Raw genomic sequence first — 13,935 nt, forward strand, 5'->3', positions numbered from 1 at the left:
TAGCTGATAAACAGAGACTGTCATTCCCATTAGTATTATAGTGTTACTGTACTATATCTTGCTGATAAACAGAGGCTGACATTCCCATTAGTACTATAGTGTTACTGTATCTAACTGATAAACAGAGGCTGACATTCCATTTAGTACTATAGTGTTACTGTATCTAGCTGATAAACAGAGACTGACAGACTCATTAGTGCTATTGTGTTACTGTATCTAGCTGATAAACAGAGACTGACATTCCCATTAGTACTATAGTGTTACTGTACTGTATCTAGCTGATAAACAGACACTGACAGACTCATTAGTACTATAGTGTTACAGTACTGTATCTAGCTGATAAACAGAGACAGACAGACTCATTAGTATTATACTGTTACTGTACTGTATCTAGCTGATAATCAGAGACTGACTGACCCATTAGTATTATAGTGTTAATATACTGTATCTAGCTGATAAACAGAGACTGTCATTCCCATTAGTATTATAGTGTTACTGTACTGTATCTAGCTGATAAACAGAGACTGACATTCCATTAGTACTATAGCGTTTCTGTATCTAGCTGATAAACAGAGACTGACATTCCCATTAGTACTATAGTGTTACTGTATCTAATTGAAAAACAGAGACTGACAGACTTATTAGTACTATAGTGTTACTGTATCTAGCTGATAAACAGAGACTGACATTCCCATTAGTACTATAGTGTTACTGTACAGTATCTAGCTGATAAACAGAGACTGACAGACTCATTTGTACTATAGTGTTACTGTACTGTATCTAGCTGATAAACAGAGACTGACAGACTCATTAGTACTATAGTGTTACTGTACTGTATCTAGCTGATAAACAGAGACTGACAGACCCCTTAGTACTATAGTGTTAATATACTGTATCTAGCTGATAAACAGAGACTGACAGACTCATTAGTACTATAGTGTTACTGTACTGTATCTAGCTGATAAACAGAGACTGACATTCCCATTAGTACTATAGTGTTTCTGTATCTAGCTGATAAACAGAGACTGACATTCCCATTAGTACCATAGTGTTCCTGTATCTAACTGATAAACAGAGACTGACATTCCCATTAGTGCTATAGTGTTACTGTATCTAGCTGATAATCAGAGACTGACTGACTCATTAGTACTATAGTGTTACTGTATCTAGCTGATAAACAGAGACTGACAGACTCATTAGTACTATAGTGTTACTGTATCTAGCTGATAAACAGAGACTGACAGACTCATTAGTACTATAGTGTTACTGTATCTAGCTGATAAACAGAGACTGACATTCCCATTAGTACTATAGTGTTACTGTACTGTATCTAGCTGATAAACAGACACTGACAGACTCATTAGTACTATAGTGTTACAGTACTGTATCTAGCTGATAAACAGAGACTGACAGACTCATCAGTACTATAGTGTTACTGTATCTAGCTGATAAACAGAGACTGACATTCCCATTAGTACTATAGTGTTACTGTACTGTGTCTAGCTGATAAACAGAGACTGACAGACTCATTAGTACTATAGTGTTACTGTACTGTATCTAGCTGATAAACAGAGACTGACAGACCCATTAGTATTATGGTGTTACTGTACTGTATCTAGCTGATAAACAGAGACTGACAGACCCATTAGTACTATAGTGTTTCTGTATCTTGCTGATAAACAGAGACTGACATTCCCATTAGTACTATAGTGTTACTGTATCTAACTGATAAACAGAGACTGACATTCCCATTAGTACTACAGTGTTACTGTATCTAGCTGATAAACAGAGACTGACAGACTCATTAGTATTATAGTGTTACTGTATATGGCTGATAAACAGAGACTGACAGACTCATTAGTACTATAGTGTTACTGTATCTAGCTGATAAACAGAGACTGACAGACTCATTAGTACTATAGTGTTACTGTATCTAGCTGATAAACAGAGACTGACATTCCCATTAGTACTATAGTGTTACTGTACTGTATCTAGCTGATAAACAGACACTGACAGACTCATTAGTACTATAGTGTTACAGTACTGTATCTAGCTGATAAACAGAGACTGACAGACTCATCAGTACTATAGTGTTACTGTATCTAGCTGATAAACAGAGACTGACATTCCCATTAGTACTATAGTGTTACTGTACTGTGTCTAGCTGATAAACAGAGACTGACAGACTCATTAGTACTATAGTGTTACTGTACTGTATCTAGCTGATAAACAGAGACTGACAGACCCATTAGTATTATGGTGTTACTGTACTGTATCTAGCTGATAAACAGAGACTGACAGACCCATTAGTACTATAGTGTTTCTGTATCTTGCTGATAAACAGAGACTGACATTCCCATTAGTACTATAGTGTTACTGTATCTAACTGATAAACAGAGACTGACATTCCCATTAGTACTACAGTGTTACTGTATCTAGCTGATAAACAGAGACTGACAGACTCATTAGTATTATAGTGTTACTGTATATGGCTGATAAACAGAGACTGACAGACTCATTAGTACTATAGTGTTACTGTATCTAGCTGATAAACAGAGACTGACATTCCCATTAGTACTATAGTGTTACTGTACAGTATCTAGCTGATAAACAGAGACTGACAGACTCATTAGTACTATAGTGTTACTGTACTGTATCTAGCTGATAAACAGAGACTGACAGACTCATTAGTACTATAGTGTTACTGTACTGTATCTAGCTGATAAACAGAGACTGACAGAGTCATTAGTACTATAGTGTTACTGTACTGTATCTAGCTGATAAACAGAGACTGACAGACTCATTAGTACTATAGTGTTACTGTACTGTATCTAGCTGATAAACAGAGACTGACAGACCCATTAGTATTATAGTGTTACTGTACTGTATCTAGCTGATAAACAGAGACTGACAGACCCATTAGTACTATAGTGTTAATATACTGTATCTAGCTGATAAACAGAGACTGACAGACTCATTATTACTATAGTGTTACTGTACTGTATCTAGCTGATAAACAGAGACTGACATTCCCATTAGTACTATAGTGTTTCTGTATCTAGCTGATAAACAGAGACTGACAGACTCATTAGTACTATAGTGTTACTGTACTGTATCTAGCTGATAAACAGAGACTGACAGACCCCTTAGTACTATAGTGTTAATATACTGTATCTAGCTGATAAACAGAGACTGACAGACTCATTAGTACTATAGTGTTACTGTACTGTATCTAGCTGATAAACAGAGACTGACATTCCCATTAGTACTATAGTGTTTCTGTATCTAGCTGATAAACAGAGACTGACATTCCCATTAGTACCATAGTGTTCCTGTATCTAACTGATAAACAGAGACTGACATTCCCATTAGTGCTATAGTGTTACTGTATCTAGCTGATAATCAGAGACTGACTGACTCATTAGTACTATAGTGTTACTGTATCTAGCTGATAAACAGAGACTGACAGACTCATTAGTACTATAGTGTTACTGTATCTAGCTGATAAACAGAGACTGACAGACTCATTAGTACTATAGTGTTACTGTATCTAGCTGATAAACAGAGACTGACATTCCCATTAGTACTATAGTGTTACTGTACTGTATCTAGCTGATAAACAGACACTGACAGACTCATTAGTACTATAGTGTTACAGTACTGTATCTAGCTGATAAACAGAGACTGACAGACTCATCAGTACTATAGTGTTACTGTATCTAGCTGATAAACAGAGACTGACATTCCCATTAGTACTATAGTGTTACTGTACTGTGTCTAGCTGATAAACAGAGACTGACAGACTCATTAGTACTATAGTGTTACTGTACTGTATCTAGCTGATAAACAGAGACTGACAGACCCATTAGTATTATGGTGTTACTGTACTGTATCTAGCTGAAAAACAGAGACTGACAGACCCATTAGTACTATAGTGTTTCTGTATCTTGCTGATAAACAGAGACTGACATTCCCATTAGTACTATAGTGTTACTGTATCTAACTGATAAACAGAGACTGACATTCCCATTAGTACTACAGTGTTACTGTATCTAGCTGATAAACAGAGACTGACAGACTCATTAGTATTATAGTGTTACTGTATATGGCTGATAAACAGAGACTGACAGACTCATTAGTACTATAGTGTTACTGTATCTAGCTGATAAACAGAGACTGACATTCCCATTAGTACTATAGTGTTACTGTACAGTATCTAGCTGATAAACAGAGACTGACAGACTCATTAGTACTATAGTGTTACTGTACTGTATCTAGCTGATAAACAGAGACTGACAGACTCATTAGTACTATAGTGTTACTGTACTGTATCTAGCTGATAAACAGAGACTGACAGAGTCATTAGTACTATAGTGTTACTGTACTGTATCTAGCTGATAAACAGAGACTGACAGACTCATTAGTACTATAGTGTTACTGTACTGTATCTAGCTGATAAACAGAGACTGACAGACCCATTAGTATTATAGTGTTACTGTACTGTATCTAGCTGATAAACAGAGACTGACAGACCCATTAGTACTATAGTGTTAATATACTGTATCTAGCTGATAAACAGAGACTGACAGACTCATTATTACTATAGTGTTACTGTACTGTATCTAGCTGATAAACAGAGACTGACATTCCCATTAGTACTATAGTGTTTCTGTATCTAGCTGATAAACAGAGACTGACATTCCCATTAGTACTATAGTGTTACTGTATCTAGCTGATATCCAGAGACTGACATTCCCATTAGTACTATAGTGTTACTGTATCTAGCTGATAAACAGACTGACAGACTCATTAGTACTATAGTGTTACTGTATCTAGCTGATAAACAGAGACTGACAGACCCATTAGTACTATAGTGTTACTGTATCTAGCTGATAAAAAGAGACTGACATTCCCATTAGTACTATAGTGTTACTGTACTGTATCTAGCTGATAAACAGAGACTGACAGACTCATTAGTACTATAGTGTTACTGTATCTAGCTGATAAACAGAGACTGACAGACCCATTAGTTTTATAGTGTTACTGTACTGTATCTAGCTGATTAACAGAGACTGACAGACCCATTAGTACTATAGTGTTAATATACTGTATCTAGCTGATAAACAGAGACTGACATTTTCATTAGTACTATAGTGTTACTGTACTGTATCTAGCTGATAAACAGAGACTGACAGACTCATTAGTACTATAGTGTTACTGTACTGTATCTAGCTGATAAACAGAGACTGACAGACTCATTAGTACTATAGTGTTACTGTACTGTATCTAGCTGATAAACAGAGACTGACATTCCCATTAGTACTATAGTGTTACTGTACTGTCACTAGCTGATAAACAGAGACTGACAGACTCATTAGTACTATAGTGTTACTGTATCTAGCTGATAAACATAGACTGACAGACTCATTAGTACTATAGTGTTACTGTATCTAGCTGATAAACAGAGACTGACATTCCCATTAGTACTATAGTGTTACTGTACTGTATCTAGCTGATAAACAGACACTGACAGACTCATTAGTACTATAGTGTTACAGTACTGTATCTAGCTGATAAACAGAGACTGACATTCCCATTAGTACTATAGTGTTTCTGTATCTAGCTGATAAACAGAGACTGACATTCCCATTAGTACTATAGTGTTACTGTATCTAACTGATAAACAGAGATTGACATTCCCATTAGTACTATAGTGTTACTGTATCTAGCTGATAAACAGAGACTGACAGACTCATTAGTATTATACTGTTACTGTACTGTATCTAGCTGATAAACAGAGACTGACATTCCCATTAGTACTATAGTGTTACTGTACTGTATCTAGCTGATAAACAGAGACTGACAGACTCATTAGTACTGTAGTGTTACTGTACTGTATCAAGCTGATAAACAGAGACTTACAGACTCATTAGTACTATAGTGTTGCTGTACTGTATCTAGCTGATAAACAGAGACTGACAATCCCATTAGTACTATAGTGTTAGTGTATCTAACTGATAAACAGAGACTGACATTCCCATTAGTACTATAGTGTTACTGTATCTAGCTGATAAACAGAGACTGACAGACTCATTAGTACTATAGTGTTACTGTATCTAGCTGATAAACAGAGACTGACAGACTCATTAGTGCTATAGTGTTACTGTATCTAGCTGATAAACAGAGACTGACATTCCCATTAGTACTATAGTGTTACTGTACTGTATCTAGCTGATAAAAAGAGACTGACAGACTCATTAGTACTATAGTGTTACTGTACTGTATCTAGCTGATAAACAGAGACTGACAGACTCATTAGTACTATAGTGTTACTGTACTGTATCTAGCTGATAAACAGAGACTGACAGACCCATTAGTATTATTGTGTTACTGTACTGTATCTAGCTGATAAACAGAGACTGTCATTCCCATTAGTATTATAGTGTTACTGTACTATATCTTGCTGATAAACAGAGGCTGACATTCCCATTAGTACTATAGTGTTACTGTATCTAACTGATAAACAGAGGCTGACATTCCATTTAGTACTATAGTGTTACTGTATCTAGCTGATAAACAGAGACTGACAGACTCATTAGTACTATTGTGTTACTGTATCTAGCTGATAAACAGAGACTGACATTCCCATTAGTACTATAGTGTTACTGTACTGTATCTAGCTGATAAACAGACACTGACAGACTCATTAGTACTATAGTGTTACAGTACTGTATCTAGCTGATAAACAGAGACAGACGGACTCATTAGTATTATACTGTTACTGTACTGTATCTAGCTGATAATCAGAGACTGACTGACCCATTAGTATTATAGTGTTAATATACTGTATCTAGCTGATAAACAGAGACTGTCATTCCCATTAGTATTATAGTGTTACTGTACTGTATCTAGCTGATAAACAGAGACTGACATTCCATTAGTACTATAGCGTTTCTGTATCTAGCTGATAAACAGAGACTGACATTCCCATTAGTACTATAGTGTTACTGTATCTAACTGAAAAACAGAGACTGACAGACTTATTAGTACTATAGTGTTACTGTATCTATCTGATAAACAGAGACTGACATTCCCATTAGTACTATAGTGTTACTGTACAGTATCTAGCTGATAAACAGAGACTGACAGACTCATTTGTACTATAGTGTTATTGTACTGTATCTAGCTGATAAACAGAGACTGACAGACTCATTAGTACTATAGTGTTACTGTACTGTATCTAGCTGATAAACAGAGACTGACAGACCCCTTAGTACTATAGTGTTAATATACTGTATCTAGCTGATAAACAGAGACTGACATTCCCATTAGTACTATAGTGTTTCTGTATCTAGCTGATAAACAGAGACTGACATTCCCATTAGTACTATAGTGTTCCTGTATCTAACTGATAAACAGAGACTGACATTCCCATTAGTGCTATAGTGTTACTGTATCTAGCTGATAATCAGAGACTGACTGACTCATTAGTACTATAGTGTTACTGTATCTAGCTGATAAACAGAGACTGACAGACTCATTAGTACTATAGTGTTACTGTATCTAGCTGATAAACAGAGACTGACATTCCCATTAGTACTATAGTGTTACTGTACTGTATCTAGCTGATAAACAGAGACTGACAGACCCATTAGTATTATGGTGTTACTGTAGTGTATCTAGCTGATAAACAGAGACTGACAGACCCATTAGTACTATAGTGTTTCTGTATCTTGCTGATAAACAGAGACTGACATTCCCATTAGTACTATAGTGTTACTGTATCTAACTGATAAACAGAGACTGACATTCCCATTAGTACTACAGTGTTACTGTATCTAGCTGATAAACAGAGACTGACAGACTCATTAGTATTATAGTGTTACTGTATATGGCTGATAAACAGAGACTGACAGACTCATTAGTACTATAGTGTTACTGTATCTAGCTGATAAACAGAGACTGACAGACTCATTAGTATTATACTGTTACTGTACTGTATCTAGCTGATAAACAGAGACTGACATTCCCATTAGTACTATAGTGTTACTGTACTGTATCTAGCTGATAAACAGAGACTGACAGACTCATTAGTACTGTAGTGTTACTGTACTGTATCAAGCTGATAAACAGAGACTTACAGACTCATTAGTACTATAGTGTTGCTGTACTGTATCTAGCTGATAAACAGAGACTGACAATCCCATTAGTACTATAGTGTTACTGTATCTAACTGATAAACAGAGACTGACATTCCCATTAGTACTATAGTGTTACTGTATCTAGCTGATAAACAGAGACTGACAGACTCATTAGTACTATAGTGTTACTGTATCTAGCTGATAAACAGAGACTGACAGACTCATTAGTGCTATAGTGTTACTGTATCTAGCTGATAAACAGAGACTGACATTCCCATTAGTACTATAGTGTTACTGTACTGTATCTAGCTGATAAACAGAGACTGACAGACTCATTAGTACTATAGTGTTACTGTACTGTATCTAGCTGATAAACAGAGACTGACAGACTCATTAGTACTATAGTGTTACTGTATCTAGCTGATAAACAGAGACTGACAGACCCATTAGTATTATAGTGTTACTGTACTGTATCTAGCTGATAAACAGAGACTGACAGACCCATTAGTACTATAGTGTTAATATACTGTATCTAGCTGATAAACAGAGACTGACAGACTCATTATTACTATAGTGTTACTGTATCTAGCTGATAAACAAAGACTGACAGACTCATTGGTACTATAGTGTTACTGTATCTAGCTGATAAACAGAGACTGACAGACCCATTAGTACTATAGTGTTACTGTATCTAGCTGATAAACAGAGACTGACATTTTCATTAGTACTATAGTGTTAATGTACTGTATCTAGCTGATAAACAGAGACTGACAGACTCATTAGTACTATAGTGTTACTGTACTGTATCTAGCTGATAAACAGAGACTGACAGACCCCTTAGTATTATAGTGTTACTGTACTGTATCTAGCTGATAAACAGAGACTGACAGACCCATTAGTACTATAGTGTTAATATACTGTATCTAGCTGATAAACAGAGACTGACAGACCCATTAGTACTATAGTGTTAATATACTGTATCTAGCTGATAAACAGAGACTGACAGACTCATTAGTACTATAGTGTTACTGTACTGTATCTAGCTGATAAACAGAGACTGACATTCCCATTAGTACTATAGTGTTACTGTATCTAACTGATAAACAGAGACTGACATTCCCATTAGTACTATAGTGTTACTGTATCTAGCTGATAAACAGAGACTGACATTTTCATTAGTACTATAGTGTTACTGTACTGTATCTAGCTGATAAACAGAGACTGACAGACTCATTAGTACTATAGTGTTACTGTACTGTATCTAGCTGATAAACAGAGACTGACATTCCCATTAGTACTATAGTGTTACTGTACTGTCACTAGCTGATAAACAGAGACTGACAGACTCATTAGTACTATAGTGTTACTGTATCTAGCTGATAAACAGAGACTGACAGACTCATTAGTACTATAGTGTTACTGTATCTAGCTGATAAACAGAGACTGACATTCCCATTAGTACTATAGTGTTACTGTACTGTATCTAGCTGATAAACAGACACTGACAGACTCATTAGTACTATAGTGTTACAGTACTGTATCTAGCTGATAAACAGAGACTGACATTCCCATTAGTACTATAGTGTTTCTGTATCTAGCTGATAAACAGAGACTGACATTCCCATTAGTACTATAGTGTTACTGTATCTAACTGATAAACAGAGATTGACATTCCCATTAGTACTATAGTGTTACTGTATCTAGCTGATAAACAGAGACTGACAGACTCATTAGTATTATACTGTTACTGTACTGTATCTAGCTGATAAACAGAGACTGACATTCCCATTAGTACTATAGTGTTACTGTACTGTATCTAGCTGATAAACAGAGACTGACAGACTCATTAGTACTGTAGTGTTACTGTACTGTATCAAGCTGATAAACAGAGACTTACAGACTCATTAGTACTATAGTGTTGCTGTACTGTATCTAGCTGATAAACAGAGACTGACAATCCCATTAGTACTATAGTGTTACTGTATCTAACTGATAAACAGAGACTGACATTCCCATTAGTACTATAGTGTTACTGTATCTAGCTGATAAACAGAGACTGACAGACTCATTAGTACTATAGTGTTACTGTATCTAGCTGATAAACAGAGACTGACAGACTCATTAGTGCTATAGTGTTACTGTATCTAGCTGATAAACAGAGACTGACATTCCCATTAGTACTATAGTGTTACTGTACTGTATCTAGCTGATAAAAAGAGACTGACAGACTCATTAGTACTATAGTGTTACTGTACTGTATCTAGCTGATAAACAGAGACTGACAGACTCATTAGTACTATAGTGTTACTGTACTGTATCTAGCTGATAAACAGAGACTGACAGACCCATTAGTATTATTGTGTTACTGTACTGTATCTAGCTGATAAACAGAGACTGTCATTCCCATTAGTATTATAGTGTTACTGTACTATATCTTGCTGATAAACAGAGGCTGACATTCCCATTAGTACTATAGTGTTACTGTATCTAACTGATAAACAGAGGCTGACATTCCATTTAGTACTATAGTGTTACTGTATCTAGCTGATAAACAGAGACTGACAGACTCATTAGTACTATTGTGTTACTGTATCTAGCTGATAAACAGAGACTGACATTCCCATTAGTACTATAGTGTTACTGTACTGTATCTAGCTGATAAACAGACACTGACAGACTCATTAGTACTATAGTGTTACAGTACTGTATCTAGCTGATAAACAGAGACAGACAGACTCATTAGTATTATACTGTTACTGTACTGTATCTAGCTGATAATCAGAGACTGACTGACCCATTAGTATTATAGTGTTAATATACTGTATCTAGCTGATAAACAGAGACTGTCATTCCCATTAGTATTATAGTGTTACTGTACTGTATCTAGCTGATAAACAGAGACTGACAGACTCATTAGTACTATTGTGTTACTGTATCTAGCTGATAAACAGAGACTGACATTCCCATTAGTACTATAGTGTTACTGTACTGTATCTAGCTGATAAACAGACACTGACAGACTCATTAGTACTATAGTGTTACAGTACTGTATCTAGCTGATAAACAGAGACAGACAGACTCATTAGTATTATACTGTTACTGTACTGTATCTAGCTGATAATCAGAGACTGACTGACCCATTAGTATTATAGTGTTAATATACTGTATCTAGCTGATAAACAGAGACTGTCATTCCCATTAGTATTATAGTGTTACTGTACTGTATCTAGCTGATAAACAGAGACTGACATTCCATTAGTACTATAGCGTTTCTGTATCTAGCTGATAAACAGAGACTGACATTCCCATTAGTACTATAGTGTTACTGTATCTAACTGAAAAACAGAGACTGACAGACTTATTAGTACTATAGTGTTACTGTATCTATCTGATAAACAGAGACTGACATTCCCATTAGTACTATAGTGTTACTGTACAGTATCTAGCTGATAAACAGAGACTGACAGACTCATTTGTACTATAGTGTTACTGTACTGTATCTAGCTGATAAACAGAGACTGACAGACTCATTAGTACTATAGTGTTACTGTACTGTATCTAGCTGATAAACAGAGACTGACAGACCCCTTAGTACTATAGTGTTAATATACTGTATCTAGCTGATAAACAGAGACTGACATTCCCATTAGTACTATAGTGTTTCTGTATCTAGCTGATAAACAGAGACTGACATTCCCATTAGTACTATAGTGTTCCTGTATCTAACTGATAAACAGAGACTGACATTCCCATTAGTGCTATAGTGTTACTGTATCTAGCTGATAATCAGAGACTGACTGACTCATTAGTACTATAGTGTTACTGTATCTAGCTGATAAACAGAGACTGACAGACTCATTAGTACTATAGTGTTACTGTATCTAGCTGATAAACAGAGACTGACAGACTCATTAGTACTATAGTGTTACTGTATCTAGCTGATAAACAGAGACTGACATTCCCATTAGTACTATAGTGTTACTGTACTGTATCTAGCTGATAAACAGAGACTGACAGACCCATTAGTATTATGGTGTTACTGTAGTGTATCTAGCTGATAAACAGAGACTGACAGACCCATTAGTACTATAGTGTTTCTGTATCTTGCTGATAAACAGAGACTGACATTCCCATTAGTACTATAGTGTTACTGTATCTAACTGATAAACAGAGACTGACATTCCCATTAGTACTACAGTGTTACTGTATCTAGCTGATAAACAGAGACTGACAGACTCATTAGTATTATAGTGTTACTGTATATGGCTGATAAACAGAGACTGACAGACTCATTAGTACTATAGTGTTACTGTATCTAGCTGATAAACAGAGACTGACATTCCCATTAGTACTATAGTGTTACTGTACAGTATCTAGCTGATAAACAGAGACTGACAGACTCATTAGTACTATAGTGTTACTGTACTGTATCTAGCTGATAAACAGAGACTGACAGACTCATTAGTACTATAGTGTTACTGTACTGTATCTAGCTGATAAACAGAGACTGACAGACCCATTAGTACTATAGTGTTAATATACTGTATCTAGCTGATAAACAGAGACTGACAGACTCATTATTACTATAGTGTTACTGTATCTAGCTGATAAACAAAGACTGACAGACTTATTGGTACTATAGTGTTACTGTATCTAGCTGATAAACAGAGACTGACAGACCCATTAGTACTATAGTGTTACTGTATCTAGCTGATAAACAGAGACTGACATTTTCATTAGTACTATAGTGTTACTGTACTGTATCTAGCTGATAAACAGAGACTGACAGACTCATTAGTACTATAGTGTTACTGTACTGTATCTAGCTGATAAACAGAGACAGACAGACCCCTTAGTATTATAGTGTTACTGTACTGTATCTAGCTGATAAACAGAGACTGACAGACCCATTAGTACTATAGTGTTAATATACTGTATCTAGCTGATAAACAGAGACTGACAGACCCATTAGTACTATAGTGTTAATATACTGTATCTAGCTGATAAACAGAGACTGACAGACTCATTAGTACTATAGTGTTACTGTACTGTATCTAGCTGATAAACAGAGACTGACATTCCCATTAGTACTATAGTGTTACTGTATCTAACTGATAAACAGAGACTGACATTCCCATTAGTACTATAGTGTTACTGTATCTAGCTGATAAACAGAGACTGACAGACCCATTAGTCCTATAGTGTTACTGTATCTAGCTGATAAACAGAGACTGACATTTTCATTAGTACTATAGTGTTACTGTACTGTATCTAGCTGATAAACAGAGACTGACAGACTCATTAGTACTATAGTGTTACTGTACTGTATCTAGCTGATAAACAGAGACTGACAGACCCCTTAGTACTATAGTGTTACTGTACTGTATCTAGCTGATAAACAGAGACTGACAGACTCATCAGTACTATAGTGTTACTGTATCTAGCTGATAAACAGAGACTGACATTCCCATTAGTACTATAGTGTTACTGTACTGTATCTAGCTGATAAACAGAGACTGACAGACTCATTAGTACTATAGTGTTACTGTATCTAGCTGATAAACAGAGACTGACAGACCCATTAGTTTTATAGTGTTACTGTACTGTATCTAGCTGATAAACAGAGACTGACAGACCCATTAGTACTATAGTGTTAATATACTGTATCTAGCTGATAAACAGAGACTGACATTTTCATTAGTACTATAGTGTTACTGTACTGTATCTAGCTGATAAACAGAGACTGACAGACTCATTAGTACTATAGTGTTACTGTACTGTATCTAGCTGATAA

Source organism: Salmo salar, chromosome 19 (assembly GCF_965601325.2).
Source record: "Salmo salar chromosome 19, fSalSal1, whole genome shotgun sequence".
In the NCBI taxonomy this organism is placed as follows: domain Eukaryota; kingdom Metazoa; phylum Chordata; class Actinopteri; order Salmoniformes; family Salmonidae; genus Salmo; species Salmo salar.